This window comes from Mastomys coucha, unplaced genomic scaffold (genome assembly GCF_008632895.1).
Source record: "Mastomys coucha isolate ucsf_1 unplaced genomic scaffold, UCSF_Mcou_1 pScaffold18, whole genome shotgun sequence".
Taxonomy (NCBI): Eukaryota; Metazoa; Chordata; class Mammalia; order Rodentia; family Muridae; genus Mastomys; species Mastomys coucha.
The window spans coordinates 101478526-101499424 of NW_022196900.1; the positions used below are offsets into that span (position 1 = coordinate 101478526).

A 20899-nucleotide genomic window follows, 5' to 3' on the forward strand; every position below is an offset into this window, starting at 1 on the left:
GTGTAGCCCTGACTGTCCTAGAGCTCACTCTGTAGACCAGGCTGGCCTCGAACTCTTTTCCAATTTGCTGGTGCCCCCCCATAATTGCTCCCTACAAAACAGCCAAAACTCAGGCTCATCCTCACACCTGTAGATTTAGCAGGGTTTTAACAAGAGCTCTTGATTGAACCAGAAGGAAGATTTATGGGGGGATTGTTTGGAAGAACTTGGGTACCCCACCTTTTAGTCCAGCTAGAGGCAAGCATGTATACCATGACTGAATTCTTACAGAAGTAAGAGCATCCAGTCAAGTGAGTATCCCCACTGAGAGCCCAAGATCCTATTTCACAGAGATAGTATAAGAAGCAGCTTGAGTTGCATCTGCCTCCGTATTACTGCGTTTATAGAGCACGTGAGCATGAAGCAGCTAGCCAGGGCCTGGCCTTCAGGTCCATTTGTAAGTTTCATTTTATTCCGTTCCTTTCTGTGCTCTTCTTCCTACTCCTTAAGGTAGCTCATGTTCAACATTGCCGTGACTAGAGACCCAGTTCAAAGCTTGCCTATGGTGTCTGGCAGGTGATGGCACAGCTCTGGGCTGGTAGCAGAGGTAGAAGGCAGGTGGAGATATACCAAAGATCCCTAAAGACTCAACATCACACCTAGATGTTACAGCACAGGCAAAGATTAGTATGTGGCAGCTTCCAGTGGCCTTTGTCATAACTTAACCACACACCAAGTAGCTTTGTGACAGGTGATGTATAGAGAAGTGGAAGGAACTGGGCCTTGTCAGTGACTGTCTCAGCCTTTCTTGCTAGTCATCAGATCTCTCTGAGTGAAGAATGATAGGTTTTTCAGGGTACAGTAGGGAAAGTATAATTAGGTAAGCTCATGCCCACAATCTTCACCCTCAAGTTTAATCTTAATATACTAGAGGTTTCTAGAAATGCATGCTGACATCTACTTGGGCTCCTGGCTCCTGTCAGGCTGACTGTGATTATCTGTATTACTGGTGACGTGAATGACAGAGGTCACATGCCATGATTATGGTCATAAGCATGACTGTCATTGTACACAACAGTCATCCCACCCGAGGCTGTAACACTATAGAAGAGAGTGGAATTACATGTGACTGTGATGACATCTGTAGTATGGTAACATACATGCCTTTTTGCATCACTGTTTTGGGTGGACTTGGAGGTAGGCGTGACATGTAGATTGTGTCCAAGATGAAGATAAAGTTGAGACAAAGGCCCTTTACTAGAAGCCATCCCATCCTTGAACCCCTGATTCACAAACCCCAGTTTCACAACTAGTTTCTCTTTCTGAGCCAGATAATCTCAGCTCCACCCAACTGCCTCCCTCAGGGTCACAGAGAGGTCAGACAGGAGCTGTTAAGTCCTGGGGCCTAATATACAGAGGGCTCTGGAGAGGGAGTCTGGCAAGCAGGGCAGGAGTCAAACAGGATGCAGGCAGGATGTGGATAAGCCCACTTATTCAAAGAACCAAGCTGAGGTGTATTTAAATACAATGGGTGGGATGCATGCCCAAGGGTCAGACTAATTTTAAGCCAGGCTTGGCAACCCAGGTTTATAATTCCAGCTCTTGAGAGGAGAAGCACACAGATCAGGAGCTCAAGGCCAGCCTCTGCTACATGCAGTTTTGCCTTGTTTTGTTTTAAGATTTACTTATTTATTTTATGTGCATGTGTGTATGCTAAGGACACCGTCTGTGTGCAGGTGGCCTTGAAGTCCACCAGAGGACTTCAGATCCCATGAAGCTGAAGTTACAAGTGTTTGTGAACTTTCCTGTGTGAGGGCTGGCAACAGAACCCCAGTCCTCTGCAAGAGCAACCAGTGTTCTTAACTGCTGAGTCATCTCTCCAGCCCCCACAGCAGGCGCTGAGAAGGTTTGAGGCCAATCTTTGGCTACATGAAGCTATCAGCCATCCCAGCTGGGGTACATCAGAGATGCATGGCCCACTGTTAAAGAATTGCTACTGGGTTCTGAGGCCCCAAATCTGGGTCCTGGTTGCCCTAGAAAGTAAGGGTTGTCCACCCTTTCTCAATACACCAATTAAATTAAACAGACATACTAGCAAACAAGCAAGCCCATCTCTGGGGTGCTGTTATGGGGTTACCCCTTAAGTCAAAGACCAGGGATATACGTAAGTCCTGGTCACAAAAAACAAAAAGGGAAAAATGCAAGTGTCTCTCTTTAGAACTTAAGATGAGCCCTCGCTCCCTCCTGCCAAACCTGAGACCACCAAGCTAGAGCCTCACACTAAGAAATGATCCATGACCTATGAACCTGCAGGGTCGGAAAGGTCACTATGCAGGGAGGGAAATTTTGGGAGACTTCTGGAAGGAGGTGACTGCCGGGGGGTGGGGGGTGCAGGAAAGCCTTTTTGCTGGATGGTGACCTTATGGAAGCTAGGTCATAGGTTCTCCCCTTCCTTACCTTTCCTTCCACTTTCACTGCACTAGCATCTTCCAGGATTACTTAGCTGAAGGTGGAGGTGGGGTGGGGCAGGAAGGTGTCCCATTCTCCTCTACTCTACCCACTAGGAAATATCAGTGGCTCCATTACTTTCACCATAGACCTGGCTGTACTGATGGGCTCTAGTTGCCATGGCAACTAGGCCATAGTACTTTGCATTCCAAGATGGGCAGGTAACTGTTGAAGGTATAAAGATTTGAGCAAAAACTCATAGAAACCTTATGAATAAAAATGAATGCCCATCCTTGGGGACAGTGAAATGCGGAACTCATGATCGTGGTAAGCCCAGAGTCAAGGGTTACCATGGCAGCTCACTCTACTGTGGCTGCTGTTTGAGAAGCCTGTACATCAAAATCCTTTAGGAAAGAAAAGGCCTGCACAGGCTCTGGCTCTTCTTACTGACCAGTTGCCTTTGGTTCTGGCATGGTGACTGATATTTGGTGGCACTTCATGAATGACTGTTGTGTGAATAGACACAGGACCCACATTTCCTTGCTATTGAAAACCTATGTTTACTGAGTACCTGTTATGTGCCAAGAACTCATCTAGTTACTTCACACGTGGCAGGGCCACTATCTCCAGATAGCAACCTATATTAGTCACTTTTTTTTTTCTCACTACTATAGTAAAATACCTGACAAAAGCAGCCTAAGTGGAGGAAGGGTTTATTGTGGCTCACAGCTAAACAGTTAACAGTCCATCATGGTGGGAGAGCATGCTGGTGGGAGGGTGAGCAGCTGATCACATTTCCACAATCTGGAGAATTCTGATGCTCAACTCAATTTCTCCTTTTTATTCAGTCCTGGACCCAGCCTACATTCAGTATGGGTCTTTCTAGCCCAATTAGCATACCCAGATATTTGTCTACTGGGTGACTATAGATCCTGTCAAACTGACAGTTATTGTCAACTGTCACACCTTCCAATGAGACTATCATTGTCCTCTTCTGACATCTAAGACTATAAGAAAAGACAACCTAAAGTCAGCCAGCTATGGTCCAGGATGGCTCCACTGGTAAACATGTGGCCTGAGTTTAGAGCCCCAGTTCTTATGTAAGGAGCTAAATGCAGCAGCTCACACTCATAATCGTGGCACTGGAGAGAGAGACCTGCAAACCCTGAGGCTTACAATAAAGTGGCGATTGACTGAAGAAGACAGCCAAGTGTAAACCTCTGACCTCACATACATAGAAATACACATAGACACAAAATCATAGCTCCTAAAAGACCCCAGAGAATCTGCCCCAACCTCTGCTGCTTCTCTTTGCATGGAAGAGACTGCTCACAGCCTCCCCGGAAGCTATGTCTCTGACAGCCAGGTGGTCTACTCTGGTCAGACAACAGCAGTACCAGTTCCTTTGGTAGAGTCTGGAGGTGTCCTGACTGTTGTAACGATTCTGGGATTGGGTACCTGAGATCTTGCTCCCGTGCTCATAGAATGATACTGGGCTCAGCCTGCCCATCCGGCTGCTTCACTCACCACCCTACCTATATTAGGCAGACTTCTCTGCCATGAGGCTGCTCATACTGCCCTCTTGGTCATCCTCAGTAAAAACTGCCAGAGGAGCCAGGCCTGCCTATGTCAGCCAGTCCTCCTGGGCTAGCCCTACCAGGTTTATCTACGGATGTTATCAGGTCATTTGCCAACATCCATGGGCAAAAAGGGTAGAGGGGACTTCTCACTATTGAGAGGAAACTTCTCCATTCTTCAGAATTAGAAGTTCAAAGGGACAAAGTAAACAGCCACCAGAGTGGCCTAGTGGCTGTCTGTGGACCTTCTATGCCAACTTTGCAAAGGCTTTGTAAAATCACCATGACGGGCTAATAGAGGAAGGTATTTTCTAGGTCAATGTCTGGGGCCATTTTGGTGGGTGTGAGATCTGCTTTTCCTCTTGTAGTCTCAGGCCCTTGATTAGGCAGTTCTGAGGTGGCTCAGCCAGCTCCTCTCCAGCCTCACCACTGCCCTCCCAATCCCTGCATGCTCACCGCATACTCCTGCTACCTAGCACACAGTAACCTACAACCTGTCACTTGTCACAGCCACACTGAAGGTCACCATGTGAGTAGAGCCAGTATCACCACAGAGGGCAACTTCACCTTTCCATGGTCAAATGGTGCTGCCAGACACACCCATGTGGGGCCCCATGCACCCTGGGCCCCACCTCCCATGGCCTCAGCTAGCAAAGACCTAGCAATCTGTCCTGCCTATCCCAGCCGCTTCCCTGCGAACACTCAATGGAGTGGGCAAGGACCTTATGGATGGCAAGGCACAGGTTCCGCATGGGCTGGAGAGGGTGCTCTCCTGGGGTTTGTACCTCCTTGGCTCTGGCACAACTATTGTCTTGCATCATGCATGTGTGCTTCTCAAGGAACAAATGTAATGAAGCAATTCAGATTTCGAGCTCAGGAGTCAAGAACAGCAAAGTTCACAGGTTGACTCTTCCGTTTGCTCACCGAGTTGCCCCTGGCAAGTTGCTAAACCTCTCTAACATTCACTTTCCTTCTCTGCCAAATGGAATGAAGTAAGATCATTTGTGTAAAGTTCAGAGCACAGAGTGAGTGATCAGTAAGTGTTGACCACAATGGTGAGGTTACAGGTCATAGACTATAAGGCAGAAACCATTTGTGCCCTTCGAACTGATGCTGATAGGTTGCCATGGGTTGCTATGCTCTTGGTCCTGGTGGGGGGTGCCCATGGAGCATGCCTTCCATTTGAGTTTCTATGATCATGCTTCTGGTGCTCACAAACTCAGGGCTTTCAGAATAGTGCGCACTGCCTCAAAAAGCATTCTGGAGGTCAGAAGCCCAGCCTGGGACTCAACTGGACTAAGTGGAAGGTGTCAGTGAGCCTGGGCTCCTTCTGGAAGCTGCTCCCTTCCCCCCTTCTCAGGCCCTCTCAACCCCACCAACCACCACCACCACAGTCCTTGGTTATGACCCTTGTTCAGGCTCCTCCTCCATTCCAGAGTCCTTGAATGTACCTCTGTCTTCCATCCCTACCTGGAGCCACGTCGGACTCTTCTGACTCCCTCATCCATTCAGCAAGAGGCAGAGCACAGAATCCCACACATCATACATGCCGAGCAGGCTCTCTGCTACCTCTCTGTAGCCCCCAGCCCTTCGTTGGCCTGCTTCTTAAGATTTTTCTTTTAAACTGTGTGTATCTGAAGCAAGGGATGTGTGCATTTGAAGGCAGTGCACGTGGAGGCAAAAATAGGGCATCAGATCCCCTGGAGCTGGAGTTACAGGTGGTTGTGAGCCACCCTGTGGGTGGTACAAACTGAACTTAGGTCTTTTGCAGGGGTAGTTTGAACTCTTGACCATGATACTGTCTCTCCAGCCCTCCTTGCCTGCATTTAAGACACCCTGTGACTGTGTGCGCTAGCTTGAATAATCCAAGTCGCTACCCCTGAAAAAACAAAGGGATCAGCCCATTCAGTTCCCTGGGCCTTTCACCCCCTTTCCCATGTAAAGTAGCATGTACATAGTTTGGGGGATCCAAGATGACCCCTTGGGGGCTGGTTTCCTGTAAGTCACCCCCCTCTCTTTGTGTAGGCGTTGGTGTTCTTATCTATGAAATGGGAATCCTTAGCCCAGCCACCCAGAGATTTTGGGAGAGCTGCCTGATACTCAGGCTTTCTATCAGGTGCCTTTTCTCAGCGCCTGTTACAGAAGCCACACCCAGAGTCTTTGGGGCTGGAAGATCTCCCAGTCCCAGCAGGCAGTGGAATAGTTCTCCCTGGGGAGAGTTCTCCCTTAGGGAGCAAAATGCAAATGGGTGTTAACTGTCCTGCTGAGCCATGGGAGAGGACATTCTGGTCTCCCTGAAGATTCTCCACAAGGGTAGACTGTAGAAGGGAAGGGCATTCTGGAATTCTGAGGACACAGGGGTGGGAATTGCCCAAGTGTATAGCAAAGAGCCAGGCCTCTGCTGCCTACCAGGGGAACTGGAGCAGCCGTTACGGATGGAGCACCTTAGTGTGAGAGCAAAAGCCTAGACGGATGGGAATTCTAATGGACAGGTAGTGCAGGGAGATGGCCGCCATCTTTGACCCCACTATTAAGAAAACACTTCCCTCATCCTGAGCATGTCCTGAGCAGGGCCCAAGTAAGATATAAGGATGAGGTAGCCACTGGCCAAAGGAAGCCTATCTAGTAAAGAACAGATGGGAGATGATGGGCTGACCAGAGTAGAGTGTACAAGAGAGGTGAAGAAAAAAAGCAAGGGCTGAACCCCTGAGCTGGTGGCTACAGATGGAATTTGGACTTGATTGTCAGAGCACTGGGGAGCCCTAGAAGGCTTTCCACAGAAATGCATGACCACAGGTTAAAGGATGTGAGAGGAGTCTGCCTTCAATAAGCACGCTCTGAGAGTGGAGGGATGGAGTGAGTGCCTTTGGTGGTCCCCAGGAAAAGCCCTGCCCTTCCTGATGCCCCTGTTCCCTGCAGGATGTGCTGATCCAGCCACTTCCTGTTGTGATGCTCCACTTCCTCTTGAATTCTCCAGCCCTGCATGTCTAGGTCCCCATTCTGACAACCCACTAGCAGTCAACTGGAAGGTCAGCTCCATGGCATGTGACCTATGTCCTCTCAGAAAGTAAATAGGCCCCTAGCAAACAACCTTCACATGCCCTCTGAGTTCCCTAAGGCTTGCCTTCGGAGGTGCGCAAGTGGCGCATGCCTTTAATCCCAGCACTTGGGAGGCAGAGGCAGGCGGATTTCTGAGTTGGAGGCCAGACTGGTCTACAGAGTGAGTTCCAGGACAGCCAGGGCTGTACAGAGAAACCCTGTCTTGAAAAACAAAACAAAACAAAAAAAAAAAAAAAAAAAAAAAAAAAAAAAAAAAAAAAAAAACCAACAAGCTAAGTCTCCCTGGGAACCATCAGCACCCCATGCCCTGGTTGCTGGGCATGTTGCATGTTGTATGACGTCGGAAGTACACCACACAGAGGAGTGGAGGAGGAACCGAATAGGGGAAGTTCATCTTTCTGAACTGTAGCTGAATTCTCACTTCTGGAGGTGCCATCTGCCAGGGCCAGGGCTACCCAATCAGTTCCTGGTTGTACTCTTGATAGTTATGCTTTTAGAGCCTCAGTGCCCATATCTGAAACAGGTCAGAACCAGCAAGATACCCAATGATAAAGACTGTTGTTGCATAACCCTGGTGGTCTGAGTTCAATCCCCAGAGCCCATGTAAAGTAGGAAGGAGTCAACAAATTCTACAAAGATGTCCTCTGGCCTCCACACACAAGATACAGCATCCATGCCAACATATACACCATCCATATACACACACAATGATTCCTTTGAGAGAATAAGACAAAAATCTCAGTGGTTAGGAATGCTTGCTGTTCTTTCAGAGGACCCAGTTCATAGCACCCATGTGATATCTCACAATTGTCTATAATACCAGTTCCAGGAGATTGGATGCCCTCTTCTAGACTCTTCTGGCACCAGACATGCACATGGTATATATGCCATACACACATATCTATATGCAAACATGAAAGAAAATAAATAAATCTTTAAAAATGGTTTATGTGTATATGTGCTCTTATTCTTTGAGCCATCTGTCTCCCCGGCACATTTTAGGTCTTGAATGGCAGATCTGTGTTTCCTGCTACCCAGGACAGGCAGAAGGCTCATGGCTTCACAATAGTGTTGAATGTTGCTAATGTGAGTGCTGGTGTAATCGGGTGATTGAACTCGGTCCTCCACTTGGTTTCCCTCTTTAAGGGCTCTATGATTGCGTTTTTTATGGTTGCTTGAGCAGAGGCCTTGTCGTTCTGTGGCTGGTCCTAATGATAATCAGCAGCATTATCATTGCTGACAAAAATGGCAACATGATGTCATTCATCTCTCACATGCTCACCAGGTGCTCAGCTACCCAGAATTCCTGAATTGTTTGCAGGGGCAGGGGTAGGGGGGAAAGGAAGCAACACATCCTAACTATTGCCTTCTACGTAGTGACCAGGCATTACAAAGATAGTAAAGTTGGACATTGTAAGGAGAGGAATGTAAAGACCAAGTCAGTCAAAAGAGAAGACTGTGCCAAGCCATATTTCAGGGGTGATCATTATCAGGGGTTGAGGGACTGAGGGGTGGCTTGGTGGATGACGTGCTTGCTGTGCAAGCATTGAGGACCTTGCATTCGGACACCCACATAAAAGCTATCGATACGTACCAGTAACCTTAGTACTGGGGAGTGGAGAAAAGTGGGGCCCAAGATCCGGATGGCCTGGCAGCCTAGTCAGAACTGTAATATCCATGTTCAGTGAAAAGACTTTATCTCAGAAAATCAGGTAGAGAGCCATAGAAGACAGTGTAATGTCAACCCCTGCTCCCTATCCTAACACACACACACACACACACACACACACACACACACACACACACACACGGATGTGGAGTCACTTCAAGCCTCTCTGGCCAAAGCAGGATCCATTAAGGAAGTCAGCTTAAAGGTTCCTCTAAGGAGCTGAACCCCTAGCTTCCCCTTGTAAATAAATGATTGAGGGCCTGTAAGGACAGCAAATGCCCTGGGCTTTCTGTGGCTCCGGGTTGTCCCCAGGCAGAGCCAGCATCTCTGGCTGCTCATCAGCCTTCCTGCTCCAAAAGCATTTTCTTGCACTTTTGACCTCCTCCAGTCCAAGGAAGCCAGCTGGGAATGATGGAGCACAGAGACCCCAAGTGACTCATCCAGCTACACAGTAAGTCCACTCCTGAGTAAATTCCTGAGAGCCCTGACCAGGCCGCTTCCCACCCAAAGGATAGCATGACCAAGGAGTTGGAGCCAGGGAGACCTTTGGATTAAACAGTCTGGCTGGGAGCAGTAGCCATCATTCCAGTGTGACATATCGTTATACCTGGGGAATATGACTCCCTTCTCCATGGACTTTCCATAAAGTCCAGAGCTACTGCAGACGCTGGGAGCCACCGTAGACACTTCCCAACCCACTGGACAAAGACCAGAGCTGACCCTACGGCCTGCCCCTGAGCTTGGCAGTCCCTTGAGGGACGTGTGTAGGTTCAGGATCCCCTGCAGACCCGACTACAGGGGAGGCTGACTGCAGATGGTAGAAGCTGCCAGTCCCAGAGATGCTCCAGAAGAGGCAAGCCCTCCAGCTGGGCGGGTGCCTGTGGCTGGGGGTGGTGGGGTGGCGCACACAGTTCACCCAGCGGCCAGCAGACTGGCTGCCTGTTGCAATGTCTGGTGGCTTTTGCAGTATCCTGTCAGCGTGTGCAGCTGGACTGCCCTCACTGAGGAGCAAGGGAGCAAGCATATGGTTGGAACAAGCCTGCATTTCTCCAACAGACTACATGGTCTGGGGCTGCTGGTACTGTGTACTCCACTTGCAGCTTTGGGTCTGGCCCCCCAGTCGGCAGCACCCATGACATCAGGGTATTTGTTTACTGCCAGTCTGGTCATGGAGGAAGAGCCTGAGGTCTGAGAGGCCAGATTCTATCTTCAGTCAATCCCTTGCTGTCTGAACCCAGTACTCACCCCCACCCCTCCTCTATCTGCTCTCAGAACCCCACCTCCAGCCCCCTTATTCCTCTACCACCCCCTACTTGCACCCAAGATCCATATCCCAGCCCCGTATTCAACCTTCACTCTGTCCCTACACATAGTATTCAGGACCCAAACACCAGCCTCCTACTTCTCACCCCTGCACCTATCTTCAGTCAGAACCCCCCACCTCACCTCTGCCTGCACTTTGGATTCCAACCCCAGGCCTCTACTAACCTACTGCATCCATTCTCCTCTTCTCAGCCAGGAACCCTAATCCCTCCCCCACAAACCAGTCCCTACCCACTGCAGTCCAGCCCTCCTGCATCCGCCCTGCTTTCACCAACACTTCTCTATCCTACCCTACCCCACCTCCACCTCCACTCGCAGAAAGACTTCCTGGAGCCTCCTACCAGACCCCTGAGTGCTGTGCCTGGCCACTGCCTCCGTCATGTGAGCCTGCTGGCCAGCCTTGCTCCGTCTGCATGGAGCACACAATCCTAAGGCAGCAGTGTGGTAACTGTTAGGCGCCAGGGACAGGGGCCACTCTGTCACTGGAAACTGTGTTTACAATCTAGGTGGTAACTGGCCTGGCACTCCCCCTCTTTCTGCTTCACCAATGGCATGCTTTCAGAAACCGAAGTGGCCTGAGGACTTATAAAACCTCTCTCTTCTCAGATACTGAGACTTAGCAAAGCCCACTTCCCCTGGTGCAGGAGAAATGGAGCTCAGGATGGCAGCTTTCTTTTTGGCAACTTCTCGGCCCTTTGTGAGCCTGGCCCCTCCTGTGACAGTCCAAGCCAACTCTGCAAGCCTCCTAGATGCCTCCTTTCCTATCACCCCTTCCCAGACACCTCTGAGCATACCACACCTCCTAACTAGTCCTACCCACTTGGATCCTAAATTTCCCTTCCAGGACTCAAAACTTGTTCCAGCATCCAAACCAGAGACTGCTATGTCTCTGCCCATAATACTACTACCACCAACACTCCCACTATCATACTCAAAGTAGAATTCAGTGCCCACTGGGACTGGCATCCACTGTTTGGCTATGACACACTGGCCTCCTTCCGGTGGTTATCGCCACACCATCGTCACCCAGAGCTCCTTCCTGCTTGGGGACCTGTGCATGCATTGGCTGCTCTATCTGCCTCTTTCTCCAAGACACCTGCATGGCTTTCTCCTTCACATCCCTCAGGTTTCTGCTGAAATGTTAACCTCTTTTCCAGCAGCCTGGCCCCTTTAGTACTACTTCCACCTGCCCTTTCTCTGTTCCCCTGTGAGGCTCTTTGTTCCTCTTGAGATACTTGCAGCCATCCCTACTTTGCATGGTCAGCGGGAGTTTTGTTTAAAGGGGATTGTATGTGCAGGCATGTGTGTTGGTATGTTTGTGTGTGTGTGTGTGTGTGTGTTCGCGCGCACGCGCACCATTATTGGCATATGAAGGCCCTAGATTGAAATCAATGTCTTCCTCAGTCACTCTTCAGGTTTTGTACTGAAGTGGAGTCTCTCACTGAACCCTGAATTTGCTGTCTAGGCTAGTCTCCCTGGCCTCCTCTGCTAGGGTTAGAGGTGGGCTACAGTGTGGCTCTGGGAATCCAAAATCTGGTGTTCATTCTTACTGGGCAAGCACTTTAAGACCCACTGAGCCATCTCACCAGCCTATATGGTCAGTTGCATTTTGTCTTATCTTTTCCCGACCTCCCCCCAACCCCCGCCCCAGCACACACACATCCATATGCAGACTGACCACAAGAATGGGATAAACTGCCAGGCAGTGGTGACGCACGCCTTTAATCCCAGCACTTGGGAGGCAGAGGCAGGTGGATTTCTGAGTTTGAGGCCAGCCTGGTCTACAGAGTGAGTTCCAGGACAGCCAGGGCTACACAGAGGAAACCCTGTCTTGAAAAACCAAAAAAAAAAAAAAAAAAAAGAATGCGATAAACTGATCCCTTGCTATAAGTACCTAGGTTCAAATCCCACTTGGCTTGGAGGTCATATTGCCATTGTGTAACATGCCAGAAGTGGGCAAATACTGTCTCTCATTCTCTCGTTAGCTCCTACCCCCAAGATCCTCTGGCCTTTTGCTCCACAGTGTCCAAGTGGAAGAACTGGGGCAGAGGTCACAGGGCTTCAGCCAGGAACTGTAGCCTGTGTGTCTCCACCCTTGTGGCTTGCCCTTTGCTGTCTGTGGTGGTAACTGATATTTGTGGAAAGAAGCAAAGGCCCTTGTTCTTCTAGCTAGAGAGAGTGGCTGACTCAGAGCTAGTGTAAGAATCAGGCCAGGGCTGCTTGGTCGGAGTAGGAAAAACCTAGTCAGGTCTCACTTGGTTTTTGAGCAAGGCCAAATACTGCCCCTTGGCAAGTAGCAGTTTTAGGATCTCAAAAGAGAGACATTATGGAGAGACAGGAACATCTGTATCAAAGAGAAGACAAGGAATGGGGGTTGGATCAGGTGTCAATCATTAGGGCTGACTTCCTGAAGGCCTCTTGGGTGTACACTGGAGCAGTGTTGGGGAGGTTGGATGCCCTTCAGGGACAGGGCAGAGAAAAGCCACATTGAGGTAGGAGGACCAGGCTCAAGTGGATACTAATATGCCCTGAGAGAGCTGGCAGGTAGCAAACATGGCTGTCGCTAAATTTTCCTGAGTAGAATTATGAAATCCAGTAACAATGTGCAGCTTAGATTCTAGAAGGGTCTCTGGCTGTTGTGTTACATTTTACCTGAAGCAGCAGCATAGTAGGAGAGGATCCGTTGGGGCCATGGCCACAGTCTGCTAGAGGGGAGGAGACTAGACCTAAAGTGGCTAGATTCAGAGGATGGATGACAAAGATTCTGTTGGGCTAAGTGCAGAGTTAGAGAAAAGTACCTATACAGGACCACAAGGCATCTTTGGAGAAGACAGAGAAGACACCTGCAAATGGCAATGTGGAAGATGAGACCCAGTGGTCTAGTGACTGAGCCTACAGGCTCCATGGTTCTAAGGCCTCAATACCACAGGGTCTCTGTGCTCATCTATTGAATAGAGATAACAGGACTCACCTATGGTAGTTACAAGTGACCACAAGTTAAATAACTTCTAACTACACGTCTTAGCCACATGTGGTGGCACAAGCTGAGGCAGGTGAATTGCCAAGTTTAAGATCAGCCTGAGCTACAGACCTTGCCTCATGGGAAAGTAAACAAAACAGGCAAAAAATACAGATTTAGTCTATTAGAGTCCTGGGGCCCACTCCCGATAGATTCCACTCTTCAACCCTTTCATCTCTAATGAGGACTACACAGGTATCACTAAGAAGCATGTCTGGGTATTACAGCATGGACCCTAATGCGTGGTTGTCTCTCCTTAACTGTGTCATATCTGTAAATGAGGCTTGAGCATTGACTGTCAGGACTTGCACATAACCCCGCAAGGTCACATATCTTCCCTCTCTTTCTGTTGTAAGGATTTAATGTAAGATCCCTAAGGTAGGGACATGCTCAAAGCAAGAACCCCAGAAGTGGTGGCCGGGCCTCCCCTCCCCCGCCTGTTTTTCCTGTGCTGCTACCAATAGGAGCGCATGACTTCTGCCCCTATGGTCTAGCCTGCAGGATCTAGGCATCCTCACAGCCAATGGGAATTGTCAGTCTTGCCGACTTAGTAACCACCTGGCCAGCAGAAGCAGGAGTCACACGAATACAGGATCATGCTGCCCCTCCTTTCCTGGGAGACTATCCAGACAGGCACATGGGTGCTGTAATACCCGGACACGTTGCTTAGTGACACCTGGGTAGTGTACAGGCACACAGGATCCCTTTGTTCATGCAGCCAGGCAGTGGCCAAGGGCACAGGTTTGAGAACCAGACAGCATATGAGTAAATTGTTCTCTTCATCTGTGCCTCAGTTTCCTCCTGTAACAATGTCTGTGGACTCTTTCCTAGAGTTATCTGAGCATGCTGGGACATGTGCAGGGCTCTTGATCATTATGGTGACTCATTGAAGGGCCCAATCTCCAGGAGAGTAGCACCTGGCCTAGAAGAAGTTGCTCCCTGGCTCCAAGTTATAGTCAGGGACATGTGGATGAGCACCGTCACCTCTGACCTGGGGTTGGCCATGGGATTCCTGAAATAAACCCGAGGCCGTTAGTATTATAACATAAATACTAATATTGTTGCTATTAACAGAAAGAGATGCTCCTTCTCATGATAGGTACTACCACCTATGACTCAGGAGATGGCTTAGTCAGCAAAGTGCTTACTGTATTCCCCATAAAGATCTGAGTTCAGATCCCTGGCATCCATGTAAAAATCTGGGTCCAGCATCACAAGCCTGTAATCTCAGTCCTGGAGAGTTAGAGACAAGAGGATCTTTGGGGTGTGCTGGCCAGGTAGTCTTGCTGAATCAGTGAGCTGCAGGTTCTGTGAAAGTCTCGGGTGGAGGGCAACTGAGTAAGACACCTGCTGTCACTCTCTGACCTACACACACACACACACACACACACACACTGTAAAACTAGAGCTGTCCATGCTGGTGCTGGAAGGACCATCAGAGGCTCTGTGTCTTGCCTCCTGATCACAGTGCACTAAATGCAGTGACCACCCCTCCCTACCTGATTCCTGTGAGCATAGAGCCTTGGGGAATGACTCAGGGAAGGAGGCAGTTCAGCAGACACATGATCGTCACTTTGAATGGTTGACATTTGGAATGAAGGAGGCTTCTTGTCCATGCCGAGGGTGACAGGACAATGTTGGCAATGGATGAGGACTGGGGCAACCACCTAGGGCTTGTCACAAGAAAAGGAGCCTTCTATTAGAGCCAGTTAAGAGCTAGAGCTTCAAGTCTGATACTGTTTGAACCAGTTTTTGTAGAAACAGTAGTTCTAGAAGCTTAATTAAAGTGACACTACTCTGGATAGCTGGGTAAGCAAAGAGAGGGTGCTAAAACATGCCTTCCAAGTGTCCATCTTGAAAACCTAGCCTCCTAGAGAAATTTTCCCGTCAAGGTCCTGCTAGCTGACCTTGCAGATGGGTCAACTTGAACACAGGTCTTTGCTTGCCTGGCCTGTGGCTATGGCTGAAGGATGTCTTTCAGGTCAGGGGAAAGATGAGACAAAGACAACTACAGTGCTGGAGTTCTGACCCAGACAAGACTGTGTCTAAGGGAAGCAAGGCAGGGTGCTATGGCCACCATCATCCTTAGCACCTCCAGTTGTGTGGGCCTGGCAAATCTTTTACAAAAGGAGGGCTCTGTGGCTGTCATGTTGTTGATAATAACCCCAACTGGTCCATAATGAGTGCCCCCCTCCAATGCTCCCACTGCCCTTCCAAGAAGGCACTCTAAACTCGTGGAGGTTACCCAGGGTCTCCAAGTTCACAATGACAGATCAAAGGGACTTAAGCCAGACTGGCTACAGAACCAGTTTCCACTTTATTCAAGAGATGAGAAATACCTTTAGGATGTTTCTCACTTTAGAAATACCTTAGGATTTATTTGTGCTTGAGATGTAGCTCTTGAGATGTTGAGCTTCCATGCAGGAAGCCCTGAGTTTGATTCCCCAGCTCTGCATAAAACCCAGAACACTGAAACATGCCTGTAATCCTAGCACAAAGATGGGAGAAGCAGGAGAATAAGAAAATCAACCGTGACTACATGAAACCCAATCTAAAAAAAAGAAAAAGAAAAAAAGAAAGAAAGTAGATAGGAATGTAAATGATATTTTTGAGAAAGACAGCCCATAAGCTCACGATCCTTCTGCCTTGGTCTCCCATTGCTCATATTATAGACATGTGCCACTGTGTCTGACATGTTTGAATTTGAAAGTGTGCTCTGTCCACAGGCCTGTAAGGCAAGATACTTGGGAGGCCAATGTAGGGAAGTCACTTGTTCAAGGCCTTCCTGGGCTACAAAGCCAACTCAAGGCCAGCATGGTGAACATTAAACCTTGTCTCAAAATGTTTTTAAAAAGAGGAGGGGTTGGAGGATTATAGCTCACTGGTGGAATACTTACCTAACATAGGCTGGGTCCAGAGTTCAATCCCTACTACCACCAAGCTAACTAGCTAGCTGGATGGATGGATGGATGGATGGATGGATGGATGGATGGATGGATGGATAGAGAGATAGAGAGAGAGAGAGGGAGAGAATGTATGCCATATTCATGTCTCAGACACACAGGCAGTCCCTCCAAGCTTACCCCATCCCTTTCTATTCAAGACCACCCTAGCTCTAACTGTACAGTAGACTGAAATTCCCAAGATCACTCTTACCAAGCCACAAGCATGGTTCTTAATTAGCCTCACCTTATCACCTACCTGTTAGGCTAGGTGTAGAGGCAAGAAGCCATACCCCCCTCTCAAAGCTTTCTAACCCATTATGCTAGCCTGCCTACCATGCTTGGTGTCTCTGCTTGGCATTTTCTTTCTGTCTACAAGGCCAACATCATCAGTCTGACTCAAAGCCTCAGGGTTCATGGACCATGAGCTCCCTGACCTGTCCAAGGACTTGGACCTGAGATTACCTGTTCATGTCACTGGTGCCACCCCACCCTCCACACTCTTGCCACACACAGCCAATCTCTAGGGTATCTCCCTGGATATGGAACACAAAGGTGAATAGGAAGGAATACCAGTGTCCTAGAATCAAAAGACTTTCTAGAAGGGCCAGCACCATGTGACTGGGTGAGCTGACCCTGGCCAGTGCTGGATTCACAAGATGAATAAGAGTCCCTGGAGTATCTGAGCCAAGGCAAAGGACTTCCAAATAGTCGACACGCTCATCTGTCTGCCAGTGGAAACACAAAACAAGGGCTAGTTTTAGGCAAGGAGGAGCCGAGTTTCTGAGTCATACAGCTGTACAGATAGGAGAGGCGTGACCCTGGGCAAGTCGCTTTATCTGTCTGAGACCTATTGTGTGGGGAGTAACATGCCCACCCACGCTGTGTGAGGAGGATGAAAGAGGGCATTTCGTGTACTCGACACAGGGCCTGACCCACAGTGAGGTCTCTGTTAATATTAGCTGTTACCGAGTGTTGTAGGAAGGGTGGAATGGACAGCGGCTGGAGAGGTTTTGGAACTAGGGACATTCAGCCTTGGCTCTGCAGGATGAATAGGAGTTTACAATATTTTAGAGAAAAATAATGGAGAGAGAGTGAGACAACAAATAGTTACCTTATCATGGGTAGAGGCCCTAAAGAGGTATTGATGAGGGGCTGGAGAGGTGGTTCAATTAAGAGCACTGGCTATTCTTCCAGAGGACCTAGATTCAATTCCCAGCACTCACTTGGCAACTCACAACTGCCTGTGGTTCCAGTTCCAGCGAATCTGACACCCTCACAGGCATACATGTAGGCATAATACCAGTGTTCATAAAATAAAAAATAAATAAGTTATTTTAAAAAGGAGGTATTAAAGAGCACTAAAGCTAAACAGGTGTTATTGATACTGAGTTACAATGGGGAAGTTTTGTATTATGCCTTCTCTCTCTCTCTCTCTCTCTCTCTCTCTCTCTCTCTCTCTCTCTCTTTGCCTCTGTTCTTATTGGAACCTCTGTTGCTTTGAGACAGGGTCCTACTGTGTAGCCCAGGTTGGCCTTGAACTGGCCATCTTTCCACCTCAGCCCTCTTATACTTCAATTATAGGTGTGTACTATTACTCCTAGGTTCTGGGTTGTTGTTGTTGTTACTGTTGTGATTTTTGAGGCTTGGGGTGGGTGACACAGCACATGTGAGGAAGTCAGGGGATAACTTAGAGTAGTCAGCTGTCTCCTCCACCACCGAGTCCCAGAGATCAAACTCAGATCATCAAACTTGGTGACGAGCACCTTAACTGCTGAGCCCTCTCACCAGCCCCTGGTTTTTAAGATCAAAGTCACCTCGGTCGTTAGAGATGTTTCCTATAAACAGACATAACGAACTGAGCGGCAGCTGGGCCTGATCCTTGCCCCCTGGGGTCCATCTGAGGCTGCTTGCTTCCTTGACCTGATGAGGTGTCAGAGGTTGCCTTTTCTGCCCCCCTTTTCTTTACACTCTGAATCCCTGGACTTCTTCCCTATCCCTAACACACTTGAGTGACCACAGTCCCTTGAGTGACCACAACCCCTGGAGTGACCACAGTCCCTGGAGTGACCACAGTCCCTGGAGTGACCACAGTCCCTTGAGTGACTACAGAGGATGTCGAGGGTGATACTGCAGTCTGTTGTTCTTCCTCCCCAGGACAGTCCCAGCAGAAGGAGGCTGCAGGACACCCATCAGGCACTAGCTCTGTGATGAGTCCCCTTAGGGTCTTGGAAGTAAACATACAAGGCTTTACTTTGTCTTCAGTACTACTGGGGATTGCGTTTAGGACAGTGAATAGCAGTTGTCACTGACCACCTGTGCTTGGAGCTACACAATAGTGATGTTCAAACACCAGCTCTGTCAGTCTGTGTGTGTGGCCTCGAACAAGGTGCTTAGGCATCTCTGAGCTGCAGTTTCCTTCTCTATGTATAGTCAGTTTGGCTAGCTCCTGGATCCCCATAGTTCCTTTTGTTTATTCTTTCCCCTCTTACCACCCTCCCCCAGGTTGTGACTGATCCTTGATCACTCAGCCTTCCTTACTGGAATGGGTTCCTGAGGTGGGAACTGTGTCTCTTTTGTTCTCTTAGGTCCCAGCACTGGGCTCAACCATGTCAGGTTCTCTGGCCCTGGCAGATAGATTGTGGTAGAGACAACAAGCTGGATGAGACACAAGGAGGGCTTTCTGGGCAGGAGCAGACACCAGCAATAGATAAATTTAGAGTTATGAAACTGCCCATTTGGAGTTGGGTCTTTCATGATTAACTCATCTAGCCATGCCTTCAGGGCTGCACCTGAAGAGGATAGACTCTGGGTTCAGATCCTGCCTACACTATACACCAGGTGTGTCTTTAGACACCTGAATTAATAACTGAGCCCCAATTCCCAAGTATGAAAACTAGGTAATGTAAGTCTCTAATGGAGATGATGACAAAGGGCTTCAGCTGCTGAGGCTGGCAGATGGCAGTAAAGGCAAGCCAGGGCAGGCACTGTCAGCAGTTCACACGAGGGGACAAGACCCTTTCCTTCCTCCTCCTGCTCACCAGCCCTGAGAGGGGAGGGAACAGTAGCCTACTGTTTAACCTCACTGGAGACGGGAGGTGTGAAGTCTCCAATCCTGACTTTATAAGCTTAGTCTAACCTGACCTTGCCAGCTGATCAGCCAGGAAATTTGAGAGGAAGCTAGATCAGTTTCTGGGGCTACCCTTCCCTGATGTCCTATCAAACCTCACTTCTCCCTTCCACCCTCATCTCTACCTGGACCTGGACAGGATTTGTCAACAGTTGTGGTCATCCAGATGACTGTGGCAGAACTACCAGGGCAGACTTTCTGAATGCATTGCACCCATCAGGAACTCAGATTCTCTGAGGGCTAAGCAGAGGCTCCAGGAGGAGCCCGTCACTAGAGCAGCTTCAGCCAGGGAATCTTGGCCTTCAAGACAGTTCCACATTTGAGCCACCATTACCACAGAGGTCCAGGCTGGCTCATGAGGACAGATGGGCATAGTGTGTCCTATCTAAAGACCTGTGTGCATCCACCAGAGGACCTGAGGGCACAAGCACATAGGATTGCTCATCTTCGTAGATGCACACTTCTACTCACGTGCACAGATGCAGGCACAGACACAGGTTCACAGATGCATACACACAAAGCATGCTTACAGGCACATCCACAGATAATGAACCCATGGATACACACTCTCAGATATACAGTACACACTCAGACAAACATATTCACAGACATGCAAAGGGATACATAGACTTACAGACACACAGGTGCACACTCGGTCAGGTTCAGAGGTAGTAGTATCACTCAGAGACACAGACACACAAACGCCATACCCAGAGATTTGCCCTGAGAGATGAAGCTGCTCCCAGCACGCATCTTTGCCCAGCACCATGGCTAGCTCCTTGTCTGTACTTGCTGAGTTGGGGGTGCTCTGGGAAACCCCAAGCCCCACTGACTCCCAGGTTCTCTGGCTGCAAATAGCTTAGCCATAGAGGGTCTTTCAGCTTCAAGAGGTAGTTTAATACCCACCTACAGTGTCCCAATTTTGGCCCTATCTTTCATCCAACAGGCAACATTTGTCTTGGTAGACACTGAGATACTAAAATGAACAGAACACAATTGGGTCCTAGGGACTTCAGGTTCACCAAGACACTTAGCTATGGTACCAGGGAGAGGTAGAGCCATTCTACCAGCACACAGGGGTGACCAAGAGGACCATGGTTCTGGTTGTGGTCATTGCCTGCTTTCAGGAGACAGTGTGCACAGAACTTCACCCCACATACCTGACCAGCACTATCTCCTTCTTCAGGGCTATCTTCCAGCCCAATTGACAAGGCTGGTCTCCTGATTGCAAATATTCTGAGCCTGAGCAGACTATGCACGCTTTAGACACTGACTGTCTCTGGACAACCACGAGCCAGGAGGAACATGTTCCTCTAGAGTCATGGAGCACCCGGGCTCCTTCTGATGGAACCCCATGCACATCTATTTGTGCTAAGAAAACCACAGGAGTTCATAATAACATCTAGCCCCTTGCTGGTGATTTTTAAAGAGGAAAGAAACATAGATCGATGGCTGAAGAGATGGCTCAGCCGTTAAGAGCACTTGCTGCTCTTGCAGAGGACTGGGCACAGTTCCTAACACTCACATGGTGCTTCACAATCACTTTGAACCAGTTCTAGAGGATCACATGCTCTTCTGGCCTACACAGGCACTGGTTTGCATGTAGTCCACATGCATACATCAGGTATACACACATACACATTGTCTTAGTCAGGGTTTCTACTCCTGCACAAACGTCATGACTATGAAGCAAGTTGGGGAGGAAAGGGTTTATTCAGCTTACTTCCACATTGCTGTTGATCACCAGAGGAA

At 48.9% G+C, this 20899-nt stretch overlaps 1 protein-coding gene across 3 annotated transcripts in view; it reads left to right on the forward strand.

The window, feature by feature from the left end:
- Positions 1-20899, forward strand: part of Dhrs3 (dehydrogenase/reductase 3) — a 35416-nt gene that overhangs the window by 4207 nt on the left and 10310 nt on the right. The window contains exon 1 of one of the 3 annotated variants that reach the window (XM_031379402.1): positions 7356-9184. The exons of the other annotated variants lie outside the window; for them this stretch is intronic. The gene's annotated coding sequence lies outside the window, so the exon portion shown is untranslated. Of the gene's footprint in view, positions 1-7355; positions 9185-20899 lie in introns of those variants that run through there. 3 annotated transcript variants of the gene reach the window in all.